We start from the raw sequence: 15,791 nt of genomic DNA on the forward strand, positions 1-15,791 counted from the left end.
TCAGAGTTGTCAACCCTATGTGAAGGTGATCTTAAATGAGTGTTCATAAAATCTTTATATCATACTCTCTATGATATAATTGTTAGAGAAACTATCTTTATTGAAACTATTTTTTGTATTCCTGCATTCGAAAAACCAGGTACTTTAGTTACTATAAGTCCCACTGTACAGGCCTCAGAATGAGAGAAAAATTAAAATGGAAATGGAAAACACCTGAAAAAATGACCTAGAGTAAAGTGATTTTTCTATACATAAAAGTGTCCCAGCTTTAAAGCTCGGTATCTCAGAATTTTGTAGGGTTCAGTTTAGGAACTAGAAATTCCTCCTTTCTGATGGCATAAGGCTCTCATTTCTAACTCTGCAGGTCATAAAATACACTGAATATTGTCTCAAGCTGCTGTAAGAAAGCATCTTGGGAGAAAGAAGGAAACATTTTCTATAGTAACTTTTTTTTTTTTTAAATGTACTTTAAGCTGCCCAGAAGTTTAGGAGTCATCCTGGAGGGGTGAATTAGTGGGCAGACAGTAAGCAAAAAGGTCAAAGATGCAAAATAAATGAATTTATTATGGGATTCTGAAATTTATCACATCAGACACAACACTTTTATATGGATCACCTACCTCTCAAGGTAGCATTATGAGACCTCGGATCATAATAAGATATGAAGGGCACAGAAGCATTAACAGCAGTCAGGGGATAAGCAGGAATTAAAACTCATGGTCTCTGAGCTTGCAATTTAATGTGCCTACAGGGCATTGTGGGAGGGAATCTCTCCCCCTCTCTAGGATTTTGCTTCCCTGGGACAAGAAAGAAACCAACAGAACTCCACTGGCCATCACCTACAGTCCTCAGCTAAAACCTCTGCAACGCATCATCAGTGGCCTACAACCCATCCTGGACAACGATCCCTCACTTTCATGGGCCTTGGGAGGCAGGCCAGTCCTCGCCCACAGACAATCCACCAACCGTAAGCATATTCTCACCAGCAACCACACACCGCATCATAGTAACTCTAACTCAGGAACCAATCCATGCAACAAACCTCGATGCTAACTCTGCCCACATATTTACACCAGCGACAGCATCACAGAACCTAACCAGATCAGCCACAACATCACCGGTTCATTCACCTGCACATCCACCAATGTAATATACTCCATCATGTGCCAGCAATGTCCCTATGCTATGTATATCGGCCAATCTAGACAATCCCTAAGTAAAAGGATAAATGGACAAGTCAGATATTAGGAATGGCAATATACAAAAACCTGTAGGAGAATACTTCACCCTCCCTGGACACACAACAACATATTTAAAGGTAGCCATCCCGCAGCAAAAAAAACTTCAGGAAAAGTCTCCAAAGAGAAACTGATGAACTTCAGTTCATTTGCAAATTTGACACCATCAGCTCAGAATTAAACAAAGACTGTGAATGGCTAGCCAACTACAAAAGCAGTTTCTCCTCCCTTGGTGTTCACACCTCAACTGCTAGAAGAGGTCCTCATCCACCCTGATTGAACTAACCTCGTTATCTCTAGACTGATTTTTGCCTGCATATTTATACCTGCCTCTGGAAATTTCCACCACAATACCCACATGACAAAGTGGATATTCACCCATGAAAGAATATGCTCCAATATGTCTGAGAGTCTATAAGGTGCCACAGGAGACTCTGTCGCTTTTTACAGATCCAGACTAACATGGCTACCCCTCTGATACTTGAAACCGACGAATCACATCCTTGAGAGATGGGAGAGAAGAGATAAATGGTATAAAACTCCTACTACTAGGAATATGAGTAATTCATGATTCAAAGAACAAAACAGAACCCCATTGTATGTGTAGCACAGATTCCTGGATTTTCATATACACATTGTTTTTATAATGTAGAGATATCAGAAAGACAATATAATGATACCATCCTTCATATGAACAGATTTATCTGTACTATATACATGTTTCCAGATAGTTGTATTCATTACAATCAGAGAGGAGATGGCTTTATGATTAAAGCATTGGACTGGGTATCTGAGTTCAACTCGCAACTCTGTCCCTGACTTTGACTAAGTCATAATATCTCTCTGCCTCAACTCCTCATATTTAAAATGAGGATAATAATATTTATCTATTGCAGAGTGAGATGCCTGAGTGAGTGTTTGTCAGCGGCTCATATACAATGGTGATGGGGCCATATACAAGTACTTAGACTGATATCAAAGTAAATGAAAGCTGTTGGTTTTGGCAATTTTCATTTTTCATTTTCTCCCACCATTCTTTGAAGTACAGATATACACTGAAAAATTACTACATAAAATTGGCACCTTCTTACTCAACAGTGCTGTGTGTTTATTCACATACATACTTTCTTATTCTATTGACTAAAATAAGTTTATATCAGGGTGGATAAAAATCAATGATTTAAAAAAAAAAGATTTTTTTTGATAAAATGCTTTTGAGGAAAAAACATCTAAAGATAGTTTTAATTAAGATACATTATAGCTCAAATAGGGTTACCATACGTCCTCTTTTTCCCGGATATGTCCGGCTTTTCGGCAGTCAAACCCCCGCCCGGGGGGGAATTGCCAAAAAGCCGAACATGTCCGGGAAAATGGCGGCTCTGCTCCTCCCCGACTCTTCGGCTCTGTTTAAGAGCCGGGCTGCCCGAGCGCTACCGGCTTCGGGCAGCCCCCGTGCCTCCGGACCCTGCGCCGCCGGAGCCCGGGAGAGGAAGTGCCCGGCTGGGGGCGCAGGGTCCGGAGGCATAGGGACTGCCCAAAGCCCAAGCGCTACCGGCTTCACGGTTTGCCGGGCAGCCTCCAGACCCTGCGTCCCCGGCTGGGCGCTTCCCCTCCTGGGCTCCAGCTGCGCTGGGGAAGCGCCGGCTGGGGGCGCAGGGTCTGGGGGCTGCCCGGCAAACCCTGAAGCCGGTAGCACTGGGGCAGCCCTTTCCCCCTGGCTGGGAGTGGAAGGGAGGAGGGGGCGGAGTCAGGGTGGAGAAGGGGCGGAGTTGGGGCGGGGGTAGGGGGTGGGGAAATGGGCAGGGCCAGGGCCCGTGGAGGGTCCTCTTTTTTTATTTATGAGATATGGTAACCCTAGCTCAAAGATATCTCATTGTGGAATAGGGATTATAAATTCTAATTCTATAGTATGAGACAATATATTCATGTAATGTTAAAGAAAAGTTTTGTAAATGAGTTCCAATAGCTCATGGATTAGGGATCCAATCTTATGGTGTATCAGGGGCTTCTGTACAGATTTAGGTTAATCTTTCTATCTACCCAATGAGACTCAGTGCTCAGTCTAGAAGATACAATCAGAGATGCTTAGTTTTGCGGTTCTCAGCTGTGGATTTGTGTCTCCAGAGATAACATGCTTGTTAACAGCAAAAATGTTTTTAAACAAAACAAACACACAAATAAATAATAGAGGTGAGATAACAGACCTCAACCCTATTGTCCCTCTGCAAATTTGTTTACACAGAGTCAATCCCTTACCTCTCTCTAAAAGTGTAAAGTTTCAAAAAGTTTAATAAATAGAAGATTGTTGGGGGCAGAATAGATCTGGACAAGGAGAAGAAGTCCGGAGATAAATGTGAGAAGGGAGGGACAGGCAATAGAAACAAAAGTGAAACTGTTTGAGCAGCATATTCCAGAAGTCTTGAGGTCTTTCTGAGCGTAGCCTTCATTGATTTGAGATCTACCATACCATTCTCTCACTAGAAGGGAAAACCTATAATGGCAGCAGGCCGTTAAAGTGACCCAGTTTGGGAATATTTTAAAAGTTACCTGTGGGTAAGACAGGAATGTGTGAAAAATGCAAACAGTGCAACAAAGAAATGCAAGGCCTGGTTGCCCGAATGAAACAACATCATGAGACGTGTTCCTTCTCAGGAGGAAGCTGCATTGAAGATGATGAAAGGAACATGTCTGAACATGCAGGATCTTCAGGTTGGTAAACTTTTTTATTTCATACTTCTTTCTCAAGGACTGCCTGTCTTCCTACTGGACTATTCTTGAATTCTCATGTTTGAGCAAAAAATATAGTTGTTACTCTATAGTCAGATCTTCCTTTTACAATTTCACCTCTAAAGTAGTATTGAGTGTCAGTGAATGCAATGAGTAATACTAAATGAGCAATATGGTAATAATAATTAAATAACTGCATTGACTTATTTTGTTTAGGAGAATCCATCCTCAACATATAGGATTCTGAAGACTATCCACCTTCAAGATCACCATCATTTTTTATAGTTTCAGAGTTATCTGCCAATGATAGTGTTTCAGTCACATCATGTACGTCACATAGCCACAGTATATCACCTGTAGCAAAAAGAGAAAAAAAAATCATCTCCATCGTCCAGAAACAACCATAGATAAGATGGTTAAGAACCAGATTACAAAAAGAGGTAATTGATGAAAAAATTACCTGGTTTGTTTATGCAACAAACTCTCCTTTCCATATGATTGAAAACCCACACTTCATTAACATGGTTCAGTCATTAAGACCAGGACACAGTCCACCCCACAGAGCAGATGTAGCAGGCAAATTGCTGGATAAAGTGTATGAAAGAGAAATTGAGCAGTGTGCAAAAAGTCTAGAGAGTGAGTCTTGATGGGTGGAACAATAGGATCATTGTGGACATTGCATGTGCTTGTGTGACAACAGAAGAAGAGAATGTCTTCCTTACAGAAACAATTGATACATCAGGAAAGGCACACACAGCAGAATACTTACAAGTAGCAGCAATAAAAGCTATAACAAATTGTGGGGAAAAATTCAAATGTCTAGTACGCAGCTGGTCACAGACAACACTGCAAACGTATCCAAGATGAGAAGAAATTATCTAGAAGAGAGTCCCAAGCTAATAACAGAGTTGCAGTGCTCATTTGATGCACCTCTTAGCCAAAGACTTCAGTGTTCCAAAAATAAGGGCTAATATTGTTGAAATTGCAAAATACTTCCGTAACAACCACTTTGCAGTAGGTGCTCTGAAAAAAATGGGAGGAACCAAGCTAACTCTCCCACAATACGTGCGATGGAACTCAGTAGTGGACTGTTTTGAGCACTATATCAAGAACTGACCTAATCTGATTATAGTTTGTGAACAAAATCGTGAAAAAAATAGATGGGACTGTCACAGCCAAAGTTCTCAACATTGGGCTTAAGAGAAATGTTAAACATATGATGAGTACCCTGAAACCTATTTCTGTAGCCTTGAACAAAATGCAGGGAAATAGCTGCTTTATTTCTGACGCTGTTGAAATTTGGAAGGAACTGAGTGAGCTCTTGAAAAAAGAGAAATATGCAATGACGGAGTTAAATTACAAGCATTTAAAAAAAAAAAAACGAATGAGACAAGCTCTATCTCCAGCTCATTTTCTTGCAAATATTCTCAATACTCGGTACCAGGATCCAACCTTAACTGTTGAAGAAGAGGCTATGACATGGACATCCAGCAATCATCCCTCCATAATGCCAACTATAATAAACTTCAGAACTAAGGATGAAACATTCAAGAAATACATGTTTGCAGATGATGTTTTGAAGAAAATCACACTAGTGAACGGGTGGAAGTCACTTAAGCACTTTGATTCAGAGACTGTTGAAGTGATAATCTCACTTTTAACAGCAGTAGCTTCTTCTGCCAGTGTAGAAAGAATATTTTCTTCCTTTAGACTAATTCATTCCAAAGTGAGAAATCGTTTGGAACCTGAAAAAGCAGGAAAACTTGTTTTTCTTTTCCAGATTACGAACAAATAGGAAAATGAAGGTGAAGACGACTGAGTTAGCGGCAGAAGCCAATATTTTAAGTTTCCCATGTTGACCTGGCTGACATAGTCTATTTAATTTTTTTTTTTAATATTTAATTTAACTATTTTAGTTAGAACAATTTTAACAAGAACAAACCTAATTTTAAAAAACTTGAATGTTTAACTAAATTCAAATGCTCTTGTTAAAATATTATGTGTTTGCTGTTGAAGAAAAAAAATCCAGAATACATAACGTTGTTGTTTTAGTTAAATAAAACAATGTAAATGGCTGTCTGGTGATGTTCTCCTCCTAATACAGCATGGCAAGAAAATCCTCCAAATATTAATGATTAACCTGTTGAATTGGAGAAAGTTCACCTCCCAGTGACTTCATAAATATCTGCTTCAATTACCTTTGGTAAATGAAATAACCAAACAATCATTCATTTTCTGATATAGCTGTAAAACTAATCTGAAAAGTTTTCAAAATAAATCACTTTAAAATGTACAGTGTGTACCTTCTAAAAGTGAACCCTACATCTATGCTGAATTGTGAAGAATATGTATTAAGGTTATAACAACCAACAAGAATGCACTTTTATGTAGCAATCCATGATTAAATCAAGTCTTCCTGACTAGTGATTTAAATCAATTTGATTTAAGTCAAATCCACCCTGGTTTATACTACTTTTTATTTTTGTTAGCCCTGCAAAATCAACACAGCTGAAAGAGAGGAACTAGATTATATTTCAGCACTAACCAATTCACCTGTGCAACTCAACTGAAGATAACAGGGTTGCACAGGTGTAATAATCTGGCCTGACAAATCTTTATTATTAGTGATGTATAGAAGAAAGAATTTCAGATCCCTAAGTGAACTTTTAGGAATGTCAATTACAAACCAAAAAAAGAATCTCTGACTTATAAATTGAACACAGTTGATCTGGGATCATTAAGACAGCCAACATGAAACCCTGTGCTGCCAAATGTATCCAGTAACTTTTCAGGGTAGAATCACATTTTAAATTATTGAAGGACCATGCTCACTTCTTCATTTATGAAATTATTTTCTCCATACAATGACCTCCATTCAACTGTATCAAGTATCAAAATTCTAAGATGCTGAAACCCAACACCTCCTTCAAAACTGATGGTCATCAATTCTCTCTTGTCAGAGACCAAAAAGCAAGTGTTCCGTGGTTGCTTAGGAATACCATAACTATTCTGTCTCCACATCATCATGCGAGTCAAATTATCTAAAGTAATACGTAATATTAAATTACCCCTTGAACCAGAAAATCCATTACATAGAAAAAAATGCACAAGGTTGAATTTCTACTTCCCTACCTCCAATTTGGAAAATTGCCACTAAGCTTTCTCAGGAGTGAGGGGCAGGGGAGGAAGACATGGGATTAGCTTCCCTGACGTCCTATGGAATAAATGTCAAGGGGTTCACCCTTCTAAAGCGGTGAATCTTAGATCTACTGGAATTGTGAGAATCTAAACAGAGGTCCTCACTTATGATATCCTCCTTGTAGTTGAAAGGCATGCTCCAATGGCTTCGCTGTCAGCTTTTGTCCTTAGCTCCCTCCACCAAGGAGAGGCATTTCTCTGCACACTGGACAAGACTATACAAGATAAATGAATACTAAATTGGTCCACGTTATCAGGCATCTGCTGTGGAGTTATGAGGGAAAACAAGGCAAATGCTACCATGACAGAAATGACCCATCCACAGTCTCTGTCCCCTCCCTGCCACAGACATAGATCCCTATGGAGGAGCTTCCCGTGAGTTTGATGAAAAAGTGGAGGAAGACACAGCAGAGACGGCACTTCCCATTTTCACACCTCCAGCCACAATTGTTCACAGAAGTAGAAGGAATGATCTGGCCCATTGTGTTTAAATTCTATTGATTTCATATAAATGCTCTAGTATTGTACTTATTAAATGGTTTTACTCTACAGTACAAGTTAGAATATTTACTAGATAGATGGCCTTTATGGCCACTCAAAAAAAATTGAATCTTTCAAATAAAGTGGAATGTCTTATGTAATCTGAAATCATATAACGTCTATCTTTTCTTCTTCATATCTGATCAGGAAGATAGTTCTTTCTTTTGGCAAAAAGCATGTTACTTTTTCTTTTTAAATGGTAATAACCCTAAATTTTACCCTAAGAGTTCAATGTGGATAATTACCTTCTGTCTATCTAAATTCTCCCTTTCGTTTCAAATGGATATAACAGTCTTCACTTCCTTCCCCGGTGCATAATGCACACTTTTACTGTAACTGTATTTCATCCTAGGAACGGCTTAGTTCCTTTGTAGAGTAAAATATCTATGTCACAGAGGAGCACTGTGACACAATTAATGAAGTCTATGCGTTATGGGCATGATCAAAAGTAAAGCATCATAAAATAACACATTTAAAACAAACAAAAGGAAGCATTACTTCACACAACACATAGTCAACCTGTGGAACTGTTTGCCAGAGGATGTTGTGAAGGCCAAGATACTAACAGGTTTCAAAAAAGAACTCGATAAACTCATGGAGGACAGGACCATCAATGGCTATTAGCCAGGATGGGCAGCGATGGTGTCCCTAGCCTCTGTTTGCCAGAAGCTGGGAATGAGCGACAGGGAATGGATCACTTGATGATTACCTTTTCTGGTCATTCCCTCTGAGGCACCTGGCACTGGCCACTGTTGGAAGACAGGATACTGGCCTAGATGGACCATTGGTCTGACCCAGTATGGCCGTTTTTATGTTTCTTATTATAGTCATAGGCATTACAGAAAAACTATGATAGCTTACACACACCATTAATCTTCTCCAGAAGAAAAATCAGATCTGTTCAAGTGTGTGACTATGTCACCCCCCTAGTGGCTACATACTAATTAACTCAAGATACAGCACTAAAGTGTGCGCATGTAAATATGTCATCCTCTAGAGCAGCGTCAAATGTATAACACCACTGCTGTGAACTTCCCAGGATTCTTTGGACTTGTCTACATGACCTCAGAGTCTGCAATAAGGGGATGTGATTTGTAGAGCGCACCAGGGTGTTGGCTCCAATTCCCCCTGTGTAGATCCTACTAATGTATACTGATGTCATCCATTTTGAAACAGGATTACATCAATGTATACTAACGCTGTGGCTACACTTGAAACTTCAAAGCGCTGCCGCGGAAGCGCTCCTGCAGCAGTGCTTTGAAGTGCGAGTGTGGTCATGCGCCAGCGCTGGGAGAGAGCTCTCCCAGCGCTGCAGGTACTCCACCTCCACGAGGGGATTAGTTTACAGCGGGGCACTGTTTACACTGGCACTTTACAGCGCTATAACTTGCTGCGCTCAGGGGGGTGTTTTTTCACACCCGAGCGAGAAAGTTGCAGCGCTGTAAAGCACCAGTGTAGCCATAGTCCAAGAAACATTTAGTGCATGCCAGAAGGGTCAATGTGGGGGGAGTTGGAATGCAACACACTGGTGTTCTCTACAGCTCACACCCCATAGTCCAGACTCCAGAGCAACATTCAGCAAAACCTCGTGTACAGGTGCAGAATCACTTGGTCATGTTTAAGAGGCACGGGAGAGGCACAAGTCCGGCAGAAGTTGGCACATGTGTAGACAGGGGGAAATGACACTGAAGAGCATTAACTCACTGGCAGGAGAGTAGATACCCAACCTGGAAAGTCAAAGAAGAGGAAACTTCAAATAATTCAAAGGAAAAATGCCTACTGTGGCCGATAAAGGGACAGATACTAGTCTAAATAAAAATTCAAAGCAAAGGGGATCCCTTTCCTTCTACCCTTCCCTTCCTTCATTTCTTTATTCAGCTTGTAACAAGTGGTCATCATGTCTTTCTTCAAGAAGAGAAAGGTAGGTCAAGAGTGTTGGAGAATTTCAAGAGAAATGGAGAATTTCATATTTCTTTCTGAACATGAATGGAAAGCCCACTTACTTACTTGACTTGTAGGCAACAGGTAGCTGTGGTAAAATAATACAACATTCAAAGACACTATGTAGTAAACCATGGTGAGAAATATGATAAGTACACTGGAAGTTCGCAAAGATAATTACTCTGAATTAGCAGAGTCATTGAAAAAGCAGCGGTCAGTGTTTACAAATGCTCATCACATATGTGATGCTGCTGTTAAGGCAAGCTATGTGACTGCTCATGAAATAGCTGTGTCTTTTCTGAAGGAGAACATTAAAATGCACGTTAAAAGCCGCAGAAATAGTGCATCCCGATAAGCAGCAAGCTTCTGCAAATACCAGCATCTCAAGAAACACAACTGCTGAGAGAATCAACAACTTTGCTGAGAATTTGAACAGTCAACTCAGGACAAAGCAAAGTTGTTTGCTACTTTTTCAATTGCAACTGATGAAAGCACAGATACAAGTGATATGTCTCAGCTAGCAGTTTTCCTTCACAGAGTTGATGAGAACATGTGCATAGCAGAGGAGCCTACAGAAGAGTGCTTCTCAAAGTCGGGCCGCTTGTTCGGGGAAAGCCCCTGGTGGTCCGGGCCGGTTTGTTCACCTGCCGCGTCTGCAGATTCGGCCGATAAACAAAGCGGCCCGGACCGCCAGGGGCTTTCCCTGAACAAGCGGCGGACCGGCTTTGAGAAGCACTGCTATAGAATGGTGCCGATGAAACACACAACAATAGCAAATGACCTCTAACAACTTTGTGGAAACTCTGAACAAATTGGATGATGACTGTACCAGAGCTGTGAGTCTGGCCACAGATGGGGTACTCTCAATGGTGGGCAAGAAAGCTGGAGTTGTGACAAAACTGAAGGCAAAATTGCAAACTTTCAAACATAACCAGCAGGTTAGCAGTTTTCACCGCATTTTACATCAGGAAGCTCTCTGTTATAAAACTTCTAAAATGAATCATGTGATGGATGTGATTGTTAAAAATTATAAATTTTATTCAAGCTAGAGGTCTCAACCACTAACAGTTCAGCCAGCTGTTGAAAGAATGTCACATTCATCATGGACTGCAATTATCATACTGAAGTTTGGTGGCTAAGTCAAGGAGCTGTGTTGAAGTATTTTTTTTAATCATGTGGTGAGATCAAACTTTTCATGGGTCAGAAAAGGAAAGATGTCACTGAATTACTGGACAATGAATGGCTTCAAGATGTTGCTTTCATGATGGGTATTACAGAACACCTGAACTCGCACAACATAAGAATGGAGGGGCACAACCAAGTGGTGACAGAATACTATGACAATATTCACACCTTTGAAATTATGCTTCAGCTATAGAGAAACAACTTTCTCAGTATAACCGGCAGATTTTCTCACCTAGAAATCACTACGTCAGGGGTAGGCAACCTATTGCACATGTGCCGAAGGCGGCCCGCGAGCTCATTTTCAGTGGCACTCACTGCCCAGGTCTGGCCACCGGTCCGGGGGGCTCTGCATTTTAATTTAATTTTAAATGAAACCTCTTAAACATTTTAAAAACCTTATTTACTTTACATACAACAATAGTTACGTTATATATCATAGACTTATAGAAAGAGACCTTATAACAACGTTAAAATGCATTACTGGCACGCAAAACCTTAAATTAGAGTGAATAAATGAAGACCACTTATGAAAGGTTGCCGACCCCTGCACTACGTAATACTATTGGGACTCAAAGTGGTGATGCCACAGAAAGATATGTGGGCAAAATTGCTAAACTGACAAAGGAATATCAAGAATGAGTCTCTGACTTCAGGAATCATGAAGGAGAGTTTGCAATTTTTACCATACCACTTTCTGTCAATATTCATGCTGTACCTGAGAAGCTCCAGGTGGAACTTATTGAACTGCAAAGCAACACTGTTGAAGGGTAAGTTTTCTAATATTAGCTTCCAAAGTTGTATCAAAATCTAGAATCAAATTATGCCAAGCTGAAGCCCTTTGCATCAAAAATTCTTCCCATGTTTGGGAGCATGTATGTGCATGAACAGGTATTCAATAAATCTAAACTAAACTAACACCTGAACTTGATACTTCTGGTAGCCTCAGCCCATAGATTTGCTCCCAACGTTGATGCACTGGTTGAAGCTAAGAGATGTCAGGTATTGGGGAGTAGCAGTCACTAAAATCTAAAATAAATGTAAGTAATTACCAATATGGTTTATCTTCATCTGTTTCTATTTTAATAATTTTTGCTGAATGTGGCCCGCACCACGTGACAGGGTAGTGGATCAGGCCTACCATATGAAGTGACTGTGACATCCCTGCTCTTGAAGCTACACCATGTGGAGGTACAAGCCCCATTACTACCACAAAAATAGCACTCATGGATTTCTGTTAAATAGTTTTCTTTTAAGATGTGTCAGCACTGGTTTCCCACTCTTGGGTCTACTGGTAAGTAAATATTTCTTTTGAAAACCAAGTCAGGAAACTGCCATCTGATAATTGTTAGGCAGGAGATGAGTAACTATTACTGCTACAAAAAGACTGCATACACAGCTACTCTGTGCTAAAACATTCTGCTGTAAGTTACCTCATCTTCCACACCCACTTCCCCCCCCCTCCCTTCATAGACAGGTCTTATGATTCAGACTGAATGTAAAATCTTTGAGGCAGGGACTGTCATTTAATATATGTTTGCACAGTGCCCAGCAAAATGGGGCCTTGACTTGGTTGATGTCTCTGGGTGCTACTGAAGCAAATATTTAATTATATTTAACAATAATACTAGCAGAAAACTATAATCTCTTTCCACTAGTGTAGTCTTTTTTTTTTTTTTTTTTAGCCTTTATCACATTGGCCAACACCAGGTGATTCAGAGGAAGGTACACAAAACCCCAAAATAGGAAAATGCAATATAATTTGCACCCCAAATTAGGTCTCCTGCTAATCCCTTACAGTTGGGAGACTGGTTTAAACCCTAAAGCATGGGGTTTAACAGATCTTCCAAAATTTATGTAAGCAACAGTTTTAAAAACTCTGAATATTCTTATTATCCACATAAAAGTTCAATCCTTTTTGAATTGTGCTAAGCTTTTGGCCTCAACAATATCCTGTGGCAATAAGTCCCAGAGTTTCATTATGCATTTTGAAGGGGGGGGGGACCTTTTATCAGGTTTGAATTTACCACATTTATTTTTAATGTACCTTTGTTCTTGTGTTGAAAGAAGAGATATTCCTAATCTACCTTCTCCATATCATTCATCATATTTTTATTATGACCCACCTCACATTTGTCTTCTTTATAAAAGATAAACAATTGCAATCTTTTAAATCTCTCTTCATAGGTGAGTTTTTGCTTGCCCCCGTCATTCTCATCACTGCCTGAACTCCCTCTAATTTTGCAATATCCTTTCTGAGATAGGATGACCAGTACTGCACACATGAACTCTAGATTGGGCTGTAGTCCTTAGAATGAATTCAAACAAGTAAAGGACTGAGTCATTATCTGCTGAGAGCTGGTCAGTGGCCCACATGAAATGACTTATTGGTCTCAATTATGTCCAGAGGATAGCTGGTCACAACACAAAAATCAGAATCAAAACTGGCACTAACTGGCACCTTTGTTGGCAAACTTAGCAGAAAAGACAAGGAATAAATAGAGATTGAACTATCCTTTCACCTCTCAAGAAGGTTGTGTCACATTTGAACAGTAGAGAATCTTGCACTGGCAATACATACCAAGTGTGTGACAGGATACTGTCAATCTGGCACTTTTCACTTTAAAATATATTAAGAAAAAATTAAATTTACATTCTAATAGTCACTAGATTAGAAAGGGTTTTTCATATTAGAAGTTAGTGGAAAAAGGGAACAATTTGAATACAAAATAACCACTTCTAATCCTTTTTTAAAAAATGTACTTCTGGAATTCTGCTCTATTCAAATCAATGAAAGTGACTCTCAAATTAAGTAGATACAATTTAAGGTTACATTAGTTTACACAGAAAGAAGTTTTTTTTCCATGGGACAAAGCACATTTTATAGGGCAACAATACATTTCAAAAGCAAGTACTTTAAAGGCCAGTATCAACCAAGAACATGTCCCTAGTATAGGATTTAAAAAAGACACACACCAAACTAACAAAAAAAATCACCAATTATATTCCCACTCACTTCTTGGTTTGTTGGTGCTTTACACTGAATAATTATAAGAATCAATGGGTAACTTTTTAAAAGCTCTTCAGCAGCGATCACCAACAACAACTCATTACCCCAGTACTCTACTCCCTAGACTGGCTCCTCACAGAATATTCCCCAAATTCAAAGTAAAGATCCTAGCCTTCATGGAATTGGTACAAGATACCTAAGGGAATGACTGTCTCTCTCTGACAATTTATTTTGATTTGTACAAAACAGTACAAGGTTCCTCAAACCAAGATCTAGAAGCCCTTGACAAACATTTAAAATGCAATCCTCAACACAGAACCAGAAATTTTGTCTCAAGCTTAACAGTAGAAAGTAACCAAGAAAATAAGCACCCCTAGTACCCATCTACTCTTGTGAGTTTTCTATCTCCCCCAAGGTCTAGGAAAACAGACTTAAAGATCAACTTAAAGGGCTATTTTCAGGAGAGAGTACATTCCAAAGTCACGGAGACGGACAGGATCCTGACAATAGCTCTCTCCCTTTTAAACCAAGAGGGCTACAGAGTGAGCACCTCTGTTAGTCACATCAATAGTATGGCATACAACAGTATAGCATAGGGAGACACTCCCCCAAGTAGGCAAGTTCCAAGTAATTTAGGGCCTTATAACCAACACCTTGAACTCAAACTAGAAACCAGTACAGATAGAGACAGTACAGATCCTGGAGAACTGGTGTCATGCTCACAAGGCAATACATTCTGGCAGCTCTTTTGTTAAGCAATGTGCTGGTTCTAAGTTAGAAACAGGAGCTCACTAAGCTGCTGTCTGTCTGGTCTCAGTTCCATCTCTGGCTATATCTCTTCAGAAAGAAGTGCTAAAGTGCTCCCTCAGCAAGAGTGTGAGAGGGTCTTTGTGGTAAAGTACTCTCAGAAGGACACACTCATCATACTCTTATTTCGTATGAGTTTATTTTTCTTCTCTCCCTCTTCTAAAAGGGTTTGTCCAGTGGTTCGCACAAACCAGTTGTTCAATTTAGAAGCCAGTTTAGAACTGCTTGTTAAAGGGGTAGGCAAACTCTGGCCCGCGGGACCGTCCTGTCTGGCCCGCCTGAGCTCCCGGATGGGTAGACTCCCCCGGCCCCCCCCCCCCCCCGCCTTCCCTCCTCTCGCAGAGCCTCAGCGTGCTGCGCCGCGGGCATCAGCGCTCTGGACCGCTCCTGGGCAGCTCTGCAGTTCCTGCCGCTTTGAGTGGCATGCTAAGGGGGTGGGGCTGCGAGCTCCAGCGAGCCACGCGGCCTCCATACACGCTGCCCTGAGCAGCATGGTAAGGGGGCCGGGCCAGGACTGGGAGGAGGGGTTGGATAAGGGGCAGAGAGCGGTTGGAGGGGGGGCAGTCAGGGGACGGGGAATGGGGGGGGGGTTGGGTAGGCGTGAGAGTTCCGGGGGGTCTGTTGGGGTGGTGGTGGATGGGGTCGGAGCAGTCAGGGGACAGGGAGAGTTGGGTAGGGGTGTGGCACTGGGGGGCAGTTAGGGTGGGGGGGGGTCTCGGGAGGGAGTGGTCAGGGGACAAGGACCAGGGGAGGGTTGATGGGTTGCGGGTTCTGATGGGGGCAGTCGGGGCTGGATGTGCGTGGGGGTCGGATGGGGGTGGGATAGGCTGTTTTGGGAGGCACAGCCTTCCCCACCCAGCCCCCCCGGCAGGGATGACTAAAAAACAAACAAACACACACACGTGGGGCTTGTGCTCACCGGGTGGCACTCCGAGTCTTCGGCGGCACGTCCTTCACTCTCTCCGGGTCTTGGGCCGCATTAAAGGACCCGCCGCCAAAGTGCCGCCAAAAACCAGAGCGAGTGAAGGACCCGCGGCCAAAGTGCCACCAAAGACCCGGTAGGGAACCAGTTGTTAAGATTTCGGCAGCTCATCACTGGGTTTGTCCCCCACAAGTTGCTGAAACAAGATGGTGGTGAAGAGGATTTG

General features: G+C 41.3%; 1 protein-coding gene across 12 annotated transcripts in view; it reads right to left on the reverse strand.

Annotated features, from left to right (window-relative positions):
- Positions 1–15,791, reverse strand: part of ARB2A (ARB2 cotranscriptional regulator A) — a 352,291-nt gene that overhangs the window by 332,582 nt on the left and 3,918 nt on the right. For 3 of the 12 annotated variants that reach the window (XM_065599205.1, XM_065599202.1, XM_065599200.1), the window contains exon 1: positions 11,062–11,175. The exons of 8 other annotated variants lie outside the window; for them this stretch is intronic. The gene's annotated coding sequence lies outside the window, so the exon portion shown is untranslated. Of the gene's footprint in view, positions 1–11,061; positions 11,177–15,791 lie in introns of those variants that run through there. One more of the 12 variants, XM_065599197.1, reaches the window with a different exon arrangement.

The sequence above is a fragment of the Chrysemys picta genome, chromosome 6 (genome assembly GCF_011386835.1).
Source record: "Chrysemys picta bellii isolate R12L10 chromosome 6, ASM1138683v2, whole genome shotgun sequence".
Lineage (NCBI taxonomy): Eukaryota > Metazoa > Chordata > Testudines > Emydidae > Chrysemys > Chrysemys picta.